The sequence below is a fragment of the Haematobia irritans genome, chromosome 2 (genome assembly GCF_050003625.1).
Source record: "Haematobia irritans isolate KBUSLIRL chromosome 2, ASM5000362v1, whole genome shotgun sequence".
NCBI lineage: Eukaryota > Metazoa > Arthropoda > Insecta > Diptera > Muscidae > Haematobia > Haematobia irritans.
The window spans coordinates 1,722,044-1,741,922 of record NC_134398.1 but is presented as its reverse complement, the minus strand read 5'-3'; the positions used below and the strand labels follow the sequence as shown (position 1 = coordinate 1,741,922).

General features: G+C 31.3%; 1 protein-coding gene and 1 long non-coding RNA gene across 3 annotated transcripts in view; one reads left to right on the top strand and one right to left on the bottom strand.

Moving 5' to 3' along the window:
* LOC142223197 (carbohydrate sulfotransferase 4) overlaps positions 1 to 19,879 on the bottom strand; it is a 54,056-nt gene that overhangs the window by 9,229 nt on the left and 24,948 nt on the right. The gene's annotated exons all lie outside the window — the stretch shown is intronic.
* On the top strand, positions 17,310 to 18,163 carry LOC142227467 (uncharacterized). The gene is made up of 3 exons (XR_012719846.1): positions 17,310 to 17,740; positions 17,808 to 17,900; positions 17,971 to 18,163. It is a non-coding gene; the product is annotated as an uncharacterized LOC142227467 (long non-coding RNA).

Genomic DNA, 19,879 nt, shown 5'->3' with positions numbered 1-19,879 from the left:
TGCTTATTTACGTAGCCATTCAACCAGAAATGAGCCTCATCGCTGAACAAAATTTGTCGATAAAAAAGCGGATTTTCTGCCAACTTTTCTAGGGCCCATTCACTGAAAATTCGACGTTGTGGCTCGTTAGTAAGTCTATTCATGATGAAATGTCAAAGCATACTGAGCATCTTTCTCTTTGACACCATGTCTGAAATCCCACGTGATCTGTCAAATACTAATGCATGAAAATCCTAACCTCAAAAGAATCACCCTTTACTTAGTTTTTAACAAACTAAGAATTTGAATAGTATAAGTTTTTTAGAAGTATTTATTCCATTTACAGTTTTTGTGTTTACGAATACCTTTTCTTTTTAGAAAGAAAATGCTAATATCGGCCAGAGTCGAATATTGGAATACACAAAGGCAAACTTTGTGTCAAATTTTATATTTGTACGTACTATTGTCAGTTTGATTTCACATAACCATATGAATGAAAATCGTACGAAATATATGTTGTGGTATTTTGTATGCCCACATTTTGTATCTAAATCCGATTTACACAATTTTTACAGTTTCAACAATTTGAAATTGCAAATTACCATTGAATAAAAATTTCAAAATTTTTGTATTAAAAGTTCTTTAATATGTCGTTTTCATACTAAGGCATATTAAAAATAGTTCGAAATCAAATCTAATTATCCTGTAAGTATTTTTGACATTTACCACGTTTTATACAAGTATATGATTTTCGACGTTTACAACTTTTTGACGGTAGAAAACCAAAAAGAATGCTACTCGGACTATCTCTGGTGCATACAGAACCTTCATAAATAATGTTTGCTGTGTACCTACATATTACCAAATGTATAAAGTATTATTTCATAAAATCAATTGTAAAATAATCTCGAGTTCAAAAGACCAATATGTGAAACCGACTGTTTAACTTGGGCGATTGTATGTGTATAAGTACTACTGCGCCAAAAGACATTGCACATACATATAGTCATTATTTTTATCTAAAACTTAAGTAGGTAGAATGAATCTTTCAACGTGAAGATAGTAAGATGGGTGCGTCATTCTTCTCACATCGCCTCAAACTACTTACTAAAAAAACAATTATTGATGATGATTTCAAACAATTAATTAAAAAATTAGCACAGAATAGATTTTAGATAGTCGTTGTGATTTGGTGATATTGTCATGCAAAGTGTATAATACAATATATAGAAAATATTTAAGTTGATAGCAGCAGTTAACCTTCAAAACGATGAAATTTTTTACTATTTGTATTTATGAAACTGGAGAAAATTCACACTGAAAAAAGCGTGTGTAGTTCCAATGATTTTATCTGTAATGAAAAAAGCGTAGATAGTTCCAATGATTTAGTCTGTAATGTAATAATTTTGGTGTTGGTTCCGATGCTAAGAAGACGAAGAAGAAATTACACTAAGGATACCTTGTAAGATCCAAATCACTTTTAAATCTAAGCTTAGCGTACTTGCTACTAGGACACAGTTCTTAAAAGACCTAAAAGTATTAACCTCAACTTAAAATTATAAATTAAAAATCGACTACAACTACAATAATAAAAAGCGTTTTTAAAACAAAGTTTTGAAAGACGCCTTAAAATGTTTGTATGTTTTTTTTATTCGTCTAAATTTCAATAATATTGAAGAATTGTTTAAGCTGACAGCCGAATTCAATAACACTAAGGACAAAGCGCGTTTATTTAGAAGATTATCAGTTTTTGGTCACGTAAAAAATCGTTGTATCAGAATAATGCGTCTTCTATGCTAAGCAAAAATCGCATTTGTATTTTAAGGACAAGAAATCTTTTTGCCTAGAAAAATATTTTTCTCAGTGCAAGGTTTCCATTTTCGTTAGCTTTTCACTTAAAATCACTGAAAATACAAGCATATGAGGTTAATCTGTGTTCAGTATTTGAACACTTTGCTCATAGTAACTTTAGTGTCAACATGGGTTAATTAAATATGTAGGATGAAAACCCCAGGTTTACGATTCTATAAGAGGGAGGAATAACAAACTCACTCCAAAACAACAAACAAAATGTACTTAATTAAACCATATAAAATGTATAAATTTACATTTTAAATGTAGGTCGCCCAAATAATTTGCAAATTCATTGAAAGTAACTATAACTCCCGTTTAAAAAGGATATATGGAAATGTTACAGTAGACCGCTTTTCTTTACTTTGTATTTGTTGTTAGGGTTTGCACTTCGGATTCAACGGGTTCGACGAAACCTCCACTTTAGGTATTAAAACAAAACTTTTAAATGAATAGCGAAAAAATAGCCTTGGATACAAAGATTTTGACCCTCAATTAAGGCATCAATTGGCATCGGTTATGAGCCAAGCACGCAACTTAAAAAAATGGGGACGCAACAAATCTTAAAATTATAATTTTATATCATTTATTATAATTTTATATCATCATTTTTCCAATTCTGTTTTGATATATTACTACAAACAAAACTATTCACGAACAGAAAAATTTCAGTTAATCCTCATTCACATTATACTTCCAAAATCCACTTTAGCTAGATTTCAACTGTCATTAGCCTTAAAAATAGAGGATTTCAAATCCACTTTTAATAGATTACGAGCCTAATGTTTTGGAGGTATAAGAATATTGTAAATTAAAAAAACTCTGTGTTTCAGCACCCTTAAAATAAATCTTAGCCTATATTTGAAGCGCATCCATGTATTCATAATTTCAGTTAATTTATGGTGTATGTGATGTATTGACATTTCAATGACTATATAGCAAAATAAAAAAATTATCAAGAATGGAATCCCTAATATATTAAAGGCTAAAATCTATTGTTTGTTTTTGTCCCTTTCAACCAATTGGCTTTGATGAGTTAAATTTAAAAAGTTTTACTTACAATATGAATCTTTCCTCTTCTTAACACTCAAATATCTCAAGTGGATCCATTGAATATGGAACGTAATTGTGTGGTATAGTGGTATAGATAGTTGCCATCGGACGAAAAGGCTTAACTTGTGAAGACTGTTAAATGTCAATAGTACCATTTTAAACTCTTTCACTTACAATTTTCAAAAGACCTTGAATTCAAATATTATATAAATGAAGTGTACTTGAAAACTTGCTGCATATTTACAACACTCTTATCTTGATTTCATATGTACTTTTTCACACTATCTCAAATCAAATGTGTGCAAATTTCTTTGGAAAAATAATAGTTGGTAAGACATTTCTCTAATATAATCTAAACAAATGTTAGAAACTGTATAATGTGAAGTGTTAAATATCTATCTGTGGAAAATTTCCATGGTGGGAGATGCAATTCAGATATAAACGCTTGAAAGTTTTTAGTAAAAAAAATAGCCATATGTCCAAAAATTTTAATTGAGTAGCGCTAAAATAGCGAATTATTTTTCAGTAATCATAATTGATATAAGATATATGATTGCAATTTTTAAGAGAAAATGGGTGTGGTTTGTACAAGTAGCATTAATTATCGATTTTGTAATAGTCAACTATTTTCAATATTGTATTTTTACAACCCAAATTTGGAAATATCGATAAGTTTTATATTGGATTTTTGATGCGGAATACATTACGGAAATTTGTTTGTCCTTAACAGAAGTAAAATATATTGCAAAATTATTTAATACTTTAATAATTTTTTATTAAAAACATTTTTGCATGTAAGAAATTTGTTCTTATTTTCATACTCTTTCACTGACCTGGTCAATCAGTTGTATCATGTAAATCAGACAATATTTTTTGAATAATCCATTTGTTTTATTTGTATATGCAAAGAGACTCATAGAATTAGTATTAACTGGTGTATGTACGTCTGTATGCTTTTCGAGAAGCCTAATGGCGGTATGCCTTAATGGCGGTGTAGATATTAATGGCCTCAAACCTTAATGTCTGTCCAAACATTTGAAATGTACGGTAATCAAAGCTCGCTATTGTCCAGCCTTGAATCTATGTACTTCTCCAGGGAAAAAATGTTCCATAAAAGACATTAGTGGCAAGAGCATAGCGAACACAAAACAAACCTATGTAGTCAAATATCCTTTATTTTTTTGTGTGTTAAATTATTGTCTTCTTTTCGCTCTCACATTCTGGCTTGTTTCTCTTTACTTCCTTGGCAGAAAACATGTCCTTTGGACAATAATTGTTAAATTTTATGATATTGTTATATTACTTTTATTCTTTAGTCAAAGATGTTATAATTTAATTTGCCTTCAGCATTTGTGGGCAATCCTGAAGCTTTAAATATGAAATGTATGGCCTTATTTTCATATTTGTCATTGGAGAATAATAGCCTTACTATTTATAACGTAACAACATACATTCTTTATTTCATTTGAAGAAAAGACATCCGTACTTATGAGTTTGTGGAAATACAAGGCCAAATTAAGCAAATATTATAAATATTTAGACAAGTCTGAATACTGTTTATAGGCATGTACAGTAAAGAGAAGTAGACTCGAAAAAACAACTGAGTAAATATACAATGTTGAAGAAGCCCAAATGTTGAACTGAAATTTATAATCTGAATGGGTAATATTTTTACCATTAAATGTTAATTGAAATTGATTCAATTAATCCAATTCATTATGGACTTTCATACAATTGTTGACATTTGTATTCAATAGTTTCGGCGTCTTCTCGATGATTTTTGGACTGAGAGATGAAAAATCAATTCGGGTGACTGTTCATTGTTTCAAATCCTTTTGCGTGCAGTATACTTAAAACTATATATGGTGCGTTGCACAGTCACAATAGTGAATTCGGGTACGAATAACGTTTTTTTTAATAAATTGGTTGGTAGCAGTGGTTGTTAATTTTACAATGCACATTTATTGTACTATCAAATACTTGCTTGTTATACATGCCAAAAACAAACAAAAAAACATTTAGGAACAATTAATATACAAGCTCTTATCAAAGTACCAATCAACTTCTGAAGATTTCCCATATCATGTATTTTCATCGTAACAATCAAACAGTAGCCTATTTCACATTCCTATTGCTAATTTAATATGGTTAACTAGATCATATAACACAGAAAAGAACAAAGATTAGATTAAACTGAAATTGAAGTAGATAAGCTAATAATACATCAACTTTTACGTGGATATTATTAACAAAATTGGAATGGTATTATAAAAATAAATTTCAATATTAGGTTGGGTTAATTATAATGAAATGAAATGACTTATTAGAAAGACATAAGATTTTAACGGAAGCACAAAATTTGAATGGACGTGTATTCCCAAATTCATGATTTTCGTGCAAAAAATATAATGTAAAATTATAAATGTGCATAGAAAAAATATAACCAAAAATTTTTCCAATTAAAATTTTAATTGATTTTAATATTCAATTAAAAATTGAATTTAACAAAAATCTATCACAAAAATTAATTGTATCAATTAATTTTTTAATTGGAACAATTAATTTTTTAATTGACTTTGGTGATTGATACTATAATTGAAGACATTTCAATTACAAAATTATTGGATCAATTAATTTCGTGATTGAAGACAAACAATATTTTTTTTCTGTGTAGGATACTTGTTTTAGAAATTTGCGTGTCATATATCAATGAAATAAGGCAGAGTGCTCATAATTAAAGAAAATATTTTTGATTCTAACCCCTATTTTCATGAAGCTCCGTTAGTGTTACGTTAGCTAACGCACTTTTAAACCGCTCTATGAACATATCTGTCATTTTCTCTACACTCAAAAAAAAAGTGAACTCTCTATTTCACTAAAGCCAATTTAACTTTATTTTAGTTCATGGAATTATTATGTTTGGAGAAAGTTTCCTTTACTCTAATAATTTTTTGCGTACGTTAGTTAAATTAACTAACACCGAGGACAAAAATATACACACATGAAGCATAAACATTAACTAAATTCGTGTCTTCTACAAAATAGTTCAATATTTCATTAAATTTGTAAATTTTACTATAAATGCGTTCATCGTGAACTTCGTATGTCACTAAAGATGTTCTTGCAATTTTCAACTCCAATTTTTTCCTTCAAAGTACAAAAATTTCTTTAACAAGTGAAAAAACTTAATTATGTCTAATAAATTTTCTTGAATTTGTCGAAAAATAATTACTTTTTTTATGATATTGGCGTGATGCCAGCGTTTGTAATACTATTTAGTTAAAATTTTCTAAAGTATTCAAAATTTTCTAAAATTAACCGAAAGTTTTCTTCCTGGAGGGTTCACTGCTTTTTCAGTGTATATATTCCATATGGCAGTTAGGAACCTTACAGTTGAAAATTGTTCGGTTAAAGTTAACGGGAAAGAAGATATTTGCAATTTAATTTCTTTTAACTGGCAGTTAAAGCCTAACGGAACTACATGAAAATGGCCGTAATAAATTATATTTTAATTAACAGATTCATAGTTCATTCTTACTGTTTTTGAGGAGCGTCTAAAGTTTTATTCTGCTTTAAGGTGCGTATTAAGGTCGAGTTTAGCCGCTAAAATCGTCATTTTTTCACGATTACTTTTCTTTAATAATCCATTTTAAGGAATACAAACCACCCACCTTTAGTTAGCATTCAACGACCGCACAAGGTCATTGAATTTTATACCCTGTTTAGTATGTTTGGAAGGTTTCTTTTAATAAAGAAAATTTCATTGGATTGGGGAAAATTTCTTAAAAATTGTTAAAAACAAACAACAAAATATTTTTTCCAATAAAAATAAGTTATTTTTACAATCAGTTAAACAACGGACTCTTTCCTGTGTAATAGTTTGCTATTATATCTTAAAAATAAACTTGAAAATGTGATAAATGAGATCTGTATCCTAATTTTATTTTAACTAAATCTAGACTAAAGGAACAGAATCAATGCCAAAATATTTTTATTCAAGACAACTTTGGTTTGAGTCTTTGCAGGATTAAAACTAGCAGAAATGATTCAAATATTTTGCCCTCATTCTAACATATAAGACCCAATTTTGCTGCTTAATTCAACAAAAAACTTAAAATAATGTTTTTATTCCCTTCGATTATTGTTTTTTTTTTTTTTTTTGTTTCGAACATCTCTTTTAAATCATAAAGTACACCCCATCCTAATAAACAAGGAAACTAAAAAATAAAATAAAAAAATACTTCCGTTTGAATTGGTTAGAATGTACAAAAATTATCAAAGAACGAACGAACATAACGCAATGTACATGCGCTAAACAAAAAAACACTTAACGAATTTGTTATGCCATTTTTTTCATTTATACTGCGTAACTTGTGATGATTGAATTTAGAGTTCAACTGATTACGGAAACGTTCTTCTGCTATTGTGAACTAAGGAATTAGAATTGCGGTATGTAGGGTAGGTGCAATTGTTTCCTTTGTAGTTTTCCCCTTCTAATGGAAAATTGCTTTATTAAGTTATGCTTTGCAATTATGTGCCACGGTGAACTTAAAAGGCTCGCTGTACAAAGCTTCGACTTCATCATCGCAATGGGGATACAAAAAACACGTGCGAAAACAGTGGTAATGGAAGCGTTAAAGTCGGTTCACTGAAAAAATATTGTCGTGAGTTCAAGGATTTCTTGTCCTTCGAATTGATTAGTCCAAAAAAAATCGGAAAAATATCATCGGTATTATTGAAAGCGTCCTTAAATTCGAAAAAATTCGGTTAAAATAAATAAATGCAAAGTATCAAGTATGCAAAACTCAAAAGAGAATTGCATTATATATGCACCCTTTGTGCGATTATCCGGAGGTTTCGCTAGGAATCAATACCAAAATCATTCTAAAGACAGCCATTTGTATTTCTTAATCACGGAAAAATTATTGACACAAATGTTACGCAATATTAAAGTCAAATTAAAACAATTTGCAACATTGAAATGTCTATTTTTAAGAAAGGCATGGTTTGTGGAATGCGTTCTACAAGTTAAATTCATCCTACAAAGACAAATTCGTCTCAAATTTTTTTAAGACACAAACAACGAATTAAACTCTCGAGTTTATCTTCAAACCCTTAGTTTTTTTTAATAAAAAATCAATTCTGACAAATATCGTATAATTTTAAATTAAAGTCAATGATCATTGATGTAAAGAAAACTATTTGTGGTTTAAAGAAATATCCCTAATATAACTGAGATTTTCATTCCTTGGAATTAAGATTGATTAACTTAACTTAGAAGTATTGTTAAATTTAACTTAGAAGTATTGTTAAATTTACAGTTAAGGCCAACATCTATGGGACTAAATCCTTAAATTAACCACTGTGCTTTGAGTGATTCATTCAGTAAATGCTTTAGGATTGTAATGGTCGTATACTCGTGCCTTCACCTATAAGCCTAACATTGATACATATTTTATACGGTTTTGTACTCTTCACTTTCCACATTAAAGACTCGAAAGTGCATTGTGTGCTAGCTATGCTTGGCCAAAGTATGGATATACCTTCTGGCTGTTGACTGAATCTCGACATGCCAACTGTGGGCATGACAAGCTGACTGAACGACGGACTTACAATTCACTCTGGCGTACTGTCTATGGTGAAGTGCCAAGCAGAAACCCCAAAGGTTTACTACACAATGCACCTTAATAGAATAATGTCCATATTATTTTCTTTTACCGATGCTGTCAGATATGAACGGTGACTGCACTCTTCAGCATCTCAAAAAAATCCGCTACATTACAAAAAGCAACGAAATTCCGATACGCTGCGATACCCTGAGTGTTGTTGTTCCATGGTACATTGACTGCGGCACATAAACTAAATAATTGGAAATTAGCTGTTATCTATGCAATACAGAGAACCTTTCATAGATTTTATAATCAAATATATCTTTTGTATATTTTCGAAAGCAAGGTACAATGGGCTTTTATAACGGGGGGCTATTGTGATTCAAGCAAAGGAAGATAATAGTTGTGGTTTGGGATGCAACGAATGTATTTCGTAAATGCAGACGGTGCAGAAACTGGTTGATGAACATCATCCCGGCAGGAAGAAACTACTATCGTATCAAGAAAAGCATAATCGAACTTCAATCGCACAACTGATCATTAACAGGTTGGCTGATAAGTCCCCGGTCTAATAAAGAAAAACACATTTTTTTGTCAATTGATTATAACGACCTTCCAATTTTTTGATACCATTTTGGTAGTACTCCTTCGGTTTTGCCTCAAAATAGGCCTCAGTTTCGGCGATCACCTCCTCATTGCAGACAAATTTTTTCCCTGCGAGCATCCTTTTGAGGTCTGAGAACAAGAAAAAGTCGCTGGGGGCCAGATCTGGAGAATACGGTGGGTGTGGAAGCAATTCGAAGCCCAATTCATGCTTTTTTGCCATCGTTCTCAATGACTTGTGGCACGGTGCGTTGTCTTGGTGGAAAAACACTTTTTTCTTCATTTCGATTTCGACCTTCAAACGCTCCAATAACGCCATATAAAATCACTGTTGGTGGTTTTTCCCTTCTCAAGATAATCAATAAAAATTATTCCATGCGCATCCCAAAAAAACAGAGGCCATTACTTTGCCAGCAGACTTTTGAGTCTTTCCACGCTTCGGAGACGGTTCACCGCTTGCTGTCCACTCAGCCGACTTTCGATTGGACTCAGGAGTGTAGTGATGGAGCCATGTTTCATCCATTGTCACATATCGACGGAAAAACTCGGGTGTATTACGAGTTAACAGCTGCAAACACCGCTCAGAATCATCAACACGTTGTTGTTTTTGGTCAAATGTGAGCTCGCGCGGCACCCATTTTGCATAGAGCTTCCGCATAACCAAATATTGATGAATGATATGACCAACACGTTCCTTTGATTCAAAATCATTTTGTGGATTTTTTTGATGTTTTCGTCGGTAACCACCCCTTTCGTGTCCACTGCGTTCACCGTCCTCCGTGCTCATTTCACCACGCTTGAATTTTGCATACCAATCAATTATTGTTGATTTCCCTGGGGCATAGTCCGGAAAATCATTATCAAGCCAAGTTTTTGCTTCCACCGTATTTTATCCCTTCAGAAAACAGTATTTTATCAAAACACGAAATTCCTTTTTTTCCATTTTTTTTACAATAACAAAAGTTGCTTCACAAAAGACGCTCTGTCTCACAAACTAATTGACTTACAGACGTCAAGTTTTGACACGAATCATTTGAAGGCTGGTACTATATAAAAATAATATGCATTTAATACTAGCGACGCCATCTATGTGTCAGACCGGGGACTTATCAGCCTACCTGTTACACAATACGTCAATATCCGTTAATGTAAATTAAAATTCCATTTTTTTTAATAAAAAATGAAAATATATAAACCATTTATTTGGTTAATATCTTTTTCAATGTAGAAACCAAAATATCTCTGGAGTTTTAGTAATGGAAGCAACTTTTGTATGAGCTAGAATACTTCGTTGCATTATATACTAGGAGTATATACACGCTCACAAAAAATCGCTTCTGTAACATATACTCCCAAACATATTTTGCTTCAAGCATATACATTTTTGGGTGTTGCCCAAACATTTATATGTTTGATCTCTTCCAATATATAATATGTTTGAAAGCATATTAGTCTAAACAATATATGTTTGGGTAGTCTAAGTTTCAAACATTTTGTATTTTTGCAATATGTTATTATGTGAACATATAATATGTTTGGAAGCATTTTGCACCCAAAAATATTATATGCTTAAAAAAAATCTCCCAAACAATATTGTGCTCAAAATTTTATTTATTTATTTATATATTTACAATCATAACGAATTATGAAAATAAACAGGTAATATAGGTGCTAACAACATAGGTTTTCGACCTGAATGCTCAAAATTTTGTTTCTGCCCAATTGTATATTCCCCAACATCTTTCTCACTTCCACGAGATTTTTTAGTTCTTAGCACCTTTTTCTGTAATACAAACATTGTAGAAGAAATTATTCAATTGTATGATTTTTTTTATTTTAATTTTAACTTTTGCCGGACGGGGATTCGAACAGCGGACCACACAGTTTGTAAGGATCAAAGAAGTAGCTGATCAATTGCCCAAGGAAAAATAAAATGTTAATTTTGTAATAACAAGCAACAACCACCAACTTAATTCAATATCGCTCCCTGTTAAATAGCGCTCCAAGCTACTAAACACATATAAAGGGTGATTTGTTAAGAGCTTGATAACTTTTTTTTTTAAAAAACGCATAAAATTTGCAAAATCTCATCGGTTCTTTATTTGAAACGTTAGATTGGTCCATGACATTTACTTTTTGAAGATAATTTCATTTAAATGTTGACCGCGGCTGCGTCTTAGGTGGTCCATTCGGAAAGTCCAATTTTGGGCAACTTTTTCGAGCATTTCGGCCGGAATAGCCCGAATTTCTTCGGAACTGTTGTCTTCCAAAGCTGGAATAGTTGCTGGCTTATTTCTGTAGACTTTAGACTTGACGTAGCCCCACAAAAAATAGTCTAAAGGCGTCAAATCGCATGATCTTGGTGGCCAACTTACCGGTCCATTTCTTGAGATGAATTGTTCTCCGAAGTTTTCCCTCAAAATGGCCATAGAATCGCGAGCTGTGTGGCATGTAGCGCCATCTTGTTGAAACCACATGTCAACCAAGTTCAGTTCTTCCATTTTTGGCAACAAAAAGTTTGTTAGCATCGAACGATAGCGATCGCCATTCACCGTAACGTTGCGTCCAACAGCATCTTTGAAAAAATACGGTCCAATGATTCCACCAGCGTACAAACCACACCAAACAGTGCATTTTTCGGGATGCATGGGCAGTTCTTGAACGGCTTCTGGTTGCTCTTCACTCCAAATGCGGCAATTTTGCTTATTTACGTAGCCATTCAACCAGAAATGAGCCTCATCGCTGAACAAAATTTGTCGATAAAAAAGCGGATTTTCTGCCAACTTTTCTAGGGCCCATTCACTGAAAATTCGACGTTGTGGCAGATCGTTCGGCTTCAGTTCTTGCACGAGCTGTATTTTATACGGTTTTACACCAAGATCTTTGCGTAAAATCTTCCATGTGGTCGAATAACACAAACCCAATTGCTGCGAACGGCGACGAATCGACATTTCACGGTCTTCAGCAACACTCTCAGAAACAGACGCAATATTCTCTTCTGTACGCACTGTACGCATTCGTGTGGTTGGTTTAATGTCCAATAAAGTAAACTGAGTGCGAAACTTGGTCACAATCGCATTAATTGTTTGCTCACTTGGTCGATTATGTAGACCATAAATCGGACGTAAAGCGCGAAACACATTTCGAACCGAACACTGATTTTGGTAATAAAATTCAATGATTTGCAAGCGTTGCTCGTTAGTAAGTCTATTCATGATGAAATGTCAAAGCATACTGAGCATCTTTCTCTTTGACACCATGTCTGAAATCCCACGTGATCTGTCAAATACTAATGCATGAAAATCCTAACCTCAAAAGAATCACCCTTTATGTTTATAGGCTATTTCTAAATTAATATATGTTTGCATCCAAACATTTTATATTTACAAACATTTTATGTCCCAAACATAATATGTTCTAACATATTAACATATATGTGTCAAACATGTTATGCTAGTTTAAGAACATTATATGCTTGCACTCAAAAATATTGTGTTTAAAAATTTGTGTTCCAAACATATAATGTTTATAGCCAAACATATGAAAAACAGCCTTTTTCATCCGTGTAGTAGTGAATGTCTTCTACTGCATGGTTTCTTCATGCAGAATATCGCTGCACATATAACACTGTTTTGATACACTCAGCAAAATCTCTCATTACCAAGTAATCTTGTAGGTAACTTAGTAAGTTATTACTATTAAATGGAAATCTTGCTTACTTTAGGAACGTACTTTTCAACATGCCTAGAGCTAAATTGTAAGTGATATATGCTCTTAGTATGCTGTTTTTCACCTCAACTACGTACCAAGCGCTATTGGCTTGTAGAATACGATGGAAATAACCGTGATAAGGTGAAATAAAAACTTAATACAAAAAAACTATTTTTTACTACTCATAAATTTAAAAAATGAAGATTTCAATAGAATTTACTTAAACGGCTGTGAAATCTATTACTTATTTTATTTTCATTGGTAATTATACGAGTGCAAATGATTTTATTGCGTGCTCGTAAATAATAAATGTCCGATAGTGAGAGGGTGTAGAATATCAATTAATCAATTCCAAGTAAATATATATTTCATGGCTTTAAATACAAAATTTCAATGACAAAAGGAAATAATAAAGTTTTTCTAGTGAAACTTTTCTCTTGGTTAAAACTAGGGTTTTGTACGTAAAGGTAAGTACTATGTTCAGTTTTCAAGCTGAAAACCAGCTTGTTTTCACGGTTATATTTTAACTAAATTAAATTAATTTAGAAATATAAAATGCTTTGGATCTTTTCCATCCATAATTTGACAAGACTTGATTAAAATATAATCGCCTTCATATTTATTTTTGCACTTTTAATTTAGTGTTTTTGTGGAAAACCCAAACATAGTACTTACCTTTATATGAAATCGTACCATCCTAACATTCGTTACTAACATAACACTGCAGTCCATGTGCTGCACAATGTTTCCAACATACGTTTTTATAGATGTGGAAAGAAAACAAAACAATAAAATCAATACATCCTCCATATATAGTTATATGTAGCATTATGTATAGATATAGATATATTTTCTTAATGGAGTACATCAATTTCACGTTGTTGTATGCCTAAAATTGCTGTATAGTGCAAGTAAAAGTTTTAAATAGATATAGAGAGAAATATTCGGTGTAGTAAAAAGAAATCCATTATGTTTCCAATAGATGGAAGCGGTTGGTGACTGGTGATGAAAGATTGGTCACTTACTACAACATCAAGCCAAAACAATCGTGTTGAACGAAGACAACCTGCACTTCTTTTTTCTTTGCTAGTGTCCGTATGGACTGAGACATTTTTTTTAGAAAGGAATTTAATCTTTCGAACGCCATCTAGCGAAACCCGATCACACTTCTACAATGCTAATATAAAATAGATTCCTTTTAACTACACCTAATATATCACAGCTTGAGAAATCTTAACCAAATCAAAGGACATTAGCAGCACTTTCACCAAAACATGTGAAAGGCATGGAATTGTGTTACATATAATGACAAGGGTTTCGATACGGAACGAAAATGGCGGGAAAACTTGATAAAGGTTGACATGAATGATTTTTATTTAAGCATTACATTTCCTAATTTAATATGAAAATAATTTGACATGAGGCATAACGTGGTTGACAAGACATGTGACATGTTCAAATTAAAAAAAAATAAAATAAAACAACTAATATATAAAAATATTGACTTAATAAACAGGTTAATCTAACTACTAAAAAAATCTATGCCTCATTAAGCTAAAATTTTTCTTAACAAGTAAGGAAAGTCTAAAGTCGGGCGGTGCCGACTATATTATACCCTGCACCACTTTGTAGATCTAAATTTTCGATACCATATCACATCGTCAAATGTGTTGGGGGCTATATATAAAGGTTTGTCCCAAATACATACATTTAAATATCACTCGATCTGGAAGAATTTGATAGACTTCTACAAAATCTATAGACTCAACATTTAAGTCGGCTAATGCACTAGGGTGGAACACAATCAGCGTTGCCAATTTAGCTTTTTTCCCGCTAGATTTGGCTTTTTTTGAAGACGTTTAGCGGGAAAAAAATGCATTTAGCTTTTAGCTTTTTTTCTGGCTTTTTTTCATGACCCTTTTAGCTATTTTTGGCTTTTTTATTTTCGACATGTTTCTATTGAAATATGGAAAAATCGGCGTTTTTATCTAAGCCTTGCTGCAAGTATAAGGGTTTCCACATATTTCAAAGCTCAGTTGAAACATTAATAATGAGTCCAGCCATTATGCGGGCATTTTTGTAGCAAGTACACCTTGTTGTAAAGTTTTCTCATTATATACATAAAAGTTATCGTAAACTTTAAATCTACTATGACCATACAAATTTGTTAGATAAACTGTCAGTAAATTATTGGGAATATTATCATTTGACTCGTTTATCCTTTTTATGTTATTATAATATTCTAAAGTTATTACGATATTACTAAATTAAAATAGTAGATGTGAATAGCTTTGTGCACTGAAAAAATATTGTCGTCTCCTTAAAATACGAACGCGAATTTTGGTTATAATAGCATTTGTGAATTTCTTTTATATAAACTGTTTTCCTTGTCCAAAAGACGATGAAGTCGTTTTGTCCTTATAATTAAGTGATTCAACTTAAAAATGGGTATGTTTTCATGAAAGAAGGAAGAATTAATGAAATAGTCTTTAAATGTGAGGAGTTTTTGCATCTTAACCACAAACCAAAATAGCGTTCAAAAATAGAAGATGTTTTTCAACACTTTATTTTAAAAACGTATATATACAATAATTTCTACTTGAAGTCGAGTCTGAATTTGGAAATTTAAGTTGGCGTTAGCACGTTTTTAAAGCACTTTGATAGCTCATGAAGAAAAGGAAAATGTTTTTACTGGGAAATGTAAACTATAGGTATTTTCTACAATTTAAATAAAAGTAATGTATTTCGAATTTTTCACAATTTCAAATCCAAACTAAAATTTTATTTAAAAAAATGACAAATCATTTTTTTTTTTTACCAAATCCAAAGCATGCTTAGATTATTTAATATTTTAAAATAACAAGTAAATAAAATAGAGGTGTTGGGAAGGTAGCTCCCACAAAACGAAGGACTTCCAGTAAAAAATTTGTGATAGTAATCAAAATGTATCGAATACGCAAACAGATCTAATATGCCTTAGATATTATTACAGTCTCACAGAAGTGGAATTAAAATGAAAATAATATGCATTGTAAGTAAAATAAAGCCTTTAAATTTGTTAAATTTCAATACAAAAAATTTAGCTTTTTTTCTAGCTATTTTTTAGCATTTGTTAGCTTTCTTTAGCTATTTTTTTGGGCAAATCTAGCGGTTTTTGGTGAAACAATTCTGCACAGAAAAAAAGGTGTCTTGTTAATTTTAGGACCAGTTTAACTTCCACATAGTTCAAAAAATTTACTGTAATATAGTTCATTTTTCGTAACCACTGCGAAAATTAACTTAGCTAAAGGAAAACTTATAAAACTTCAGTAAATGTTTTTTAGTTCACTAACTACGGAATGGGACGGATTTTTCCTTAAATAAATTTCCAATACAATAGTTAATGCATCGTTGATTGTATTATAAAAAGACATAGGCAATATAAAAATCTTACTACGAAATGTGGACAATTTACTAAGAAAAATTTTTGTATGGAAAAAATTTTTGTAGTAAAAATTAACTTAACCACAGTACCGATTCGTATGGCGGCTTCCTACAGCTTATTTCGGTTTTTACTATAAGTTGGAGTATATTTCCTCACATTGAAAATTTTAGATAAAGTAGAATAAAAAGTAGTTAATTTAATCCTTGACGGGTGTTATAATTTTTTATGGATTCCTCGTAAATTTTGAATATATTTTACCTTATCCTATAGATAGAATACCAACTAATCAATAAACGTGATACTGGAAATTGAAGTGAGAAGAAATTATGAAATTATTGCATCATCTTTTTTTTTTGTTTGTGTTTGTTATTGCGATGATGTTATGGAATGTGTGTTGTTGGTATCTTTTGTGGTGATAGTTGTTTTGTTGCAATAGCGAGATCAGAAAGGGATCATGTGTGTGTGGAGTTGTTTTTCTTTACATATGTGTCCTTTATGACTATTTGTGGCTTTGAGTTTTATTGGTGCATTCAGTTCTGTTGATGCATTTATGAAGCGCACACGTGGTGCGCTTGCGTGCGGTATTTGTGTTTATTAATAAAAATACATTTATTTCGTAACATTTTAGAAACTGATAAGTGAATGGTGTGATGTTAGAGAAAACAAAAACACTTTATATTGATAAAAAATAAATAACTCTAAAATAAATCACATATTAAGAAACTGTATATTTCTATTAATAATTTAAAATTAGTGCGGTTTTAAATTGGTTTACATAAAAATATTCATAATGAGTGGTAATAAAATGATCTATATTTACTCTACATCTGGATCACAGTACAATTTTTTGAGTCTATATTTTTATGTTATAGCGAGTCCTTAAGGTGTGTACTAAGTTCGAGTTTAGGTGCTAAAATCAGAAATAAATCAGTAAGAAAAGTATAAAATTATACGCCTTCGATGCAAATTTAAATATAACTTGATGGAGAATAGCTCGAAACAAGTTTTTTATTAAGTTTATATTCTTTAAATGGATTACACGATTAAGAACAGAAATTCGTTTTTAAGCTTATGTAGAACGCTGTTTTTTTAATTTAATATGATGAATTGTTTTCAAGTTATTCCAATATATATAGCGGAAGTGCCTTAATTTTGAACATAACCGTATATCTCAAAAAGTCGAGCTCTTAAAAAAACAAGTGTAAATTTGGATTCAGCGACCTCAAATTACTAAAAATTTGATATAAATTTTAAATGAACACAAAAACGGTTCAATTTTGTTCCCATGTATTTCTAAAGAAAACTAATCATGAAAAATTGGGATTTTAGCCACTAAACTCGAACTTAATATCCACCATAAATACTAAATGCTATATTGACAAGTGGAAATTATATCTAATTTTATAATATTTTTATTTCATTTATATTCTGAGAAGGATTTCAAAAATGTCCCATTTGTGCATGGATATGATTCCACTAATGTAGTAATTGGATGATTTTTTTCAATGTGGTAAGTTTTTCGTCCATTTGTAATAAAGCCAAAATTTCTATTTATTAAAAATAATTTTCATTTGCAGGATGACAGCAAATCTAATGGTATTTTTTGGAATCTTCTTACTGTTTAATGCTAACTAAGCTGATATCCCTATTTGCTCTAAGAAAATTCTCTTGTAAGTTAAAGATCAAAATACCATAGAATTTGATAATATTTTTATATTTTATATACCTTTTTAACTTCAGAGGCTTATGACGCAAATCCACACAACAAAACCTAGCGAAATCGGTGAAATTGGACAAAAATGAAATGAAAATAGCAACTTATGGCATATATCTTTCATATGGATAGAAAATGGAAATTGATATTAATTAGTTTCATTCTACTAACATAGAATATTACTCTTTTGAAGAAGCAATTACTACCGAAAAGTAACAGCATACAGCGTACGAATAAAAACATTTCTTTTATTGTATATCATAAGCCATAGTTTTATGTAATATAATAATAATTTTTTGAAATAAAATACTGGTAGTTATGAAAAATTGTCTTATGTTGTACGAAAAATTTCTTAGTTGTATACAGGCTTGTTGTACCTTTAATTCCTCAATTTATTTGCTTCTTTGAAAATTATACTGATAAACAGTTTATTTGAAACCAATTTCTAAATATAGGATTCCCAAAAACTTGTTCATTTTTCCGGATAGCAGGAATATTTTGAATGAGTGTAAGTACATTCTTCCCACAGCGTAGTAAGAATGAACTAAAATACGATGCAATACATAAACTTATTTATAAGAAAATCATGAACTTATCTAGATGAAAAAAATCTTTGGCGCCAAATCATGGTCATTCTTACTATGGGTTAGTTCATTTTTCGTAAACAATAGTAAACTTTTTTTTCGGTGTGGCAACGCTGAACACAATGTCAGTCAAAAAATATGGGAAACGTTTAAATCTGAAGCAATTTTAAGGAAAATTCGAAAAAGTTTATTTATGATTTATCGCTCGATATATATGTATTAGAAGTTTAGGAAAATTAGAGTCATTTTTACAACTTTTCGACTAAGCAGTGGCGATTTTACAAGGAAAATGTTGGTATTTTGACCATTTTTTTCGAAATCAGAAAAACATATATATGGGAGCTATATCTAAATCTGAACCGATTTCAACCAAATTTGGCACGCATAGCAACAATGCTAATTCTACTCCCTGTGCAAAATTTCAACTAAATCGGACTTAAAAATTGGCCTCTGTGGTCATATGAGTGTAAATCGGGCGAAAGCTATATATGGGAGATATATCTAAATCTGAACCGATTTCAACCAAATTTGGCACGCATAGCTACAATGCTAATTCTACTCCCTGTGCAAAATTGCAACTAAATCGGACCAAACAATTGGCCTCTGTGGTCATATGAGTGTAAATCGGCTGAAAGCTATATATTAGAGCATATCTAAATCTGAACCGATTTCAACCAAATTTTGCACGCATAGCTACAATGCTAATTCTACTCCCTGTGCATAATTTCAACTAAATTGGAGCAAAAAATTAGCCTCTGTGGTCATATGAGTGTAAATCGGGCGAAAGCTATATAGGGGAGCTATATCAAAATCTGAACCGATTCCAACCAAATTTGGCACGCATAGCTACAATGCTAATTCTACTCCCTGTGCAAAATTTCAACCAAATTGGGGTAAAACTCTGGCTTCTTGGACCGTATTAGTCCATATCGGGCGAAAGATATATATGGGAGCTATATCTAAATCTGAACCGATTTCTTCCAAAATCAATAGGGATCTATTCTGAGCCAAAACACATACTTGTGCCAGATTTGAAGTCGATTGGACTAAAACTGCGACCTAGACTTTGATTACAAAAATGTGTTCATGGACAGACGGACATCGCTATATCGACTCAAGAGCCCAACCAGAGCATTTTTGCCAAAGACACCATGTGTCCTTCTGGGTGTTGCAAACATATGCACTAACTTATAATACCCTGTTCCACAGTGTGGAGCAGGGTATAAAAATGGTAGTATCTACTACAAATACTCAGCAATAATTTAATTTTTATATCTCATCTTTATATATTAATCGCTCTATTAGTATATTCCAAATATGAATACACACTAATGAAAAACGTATATTTTGC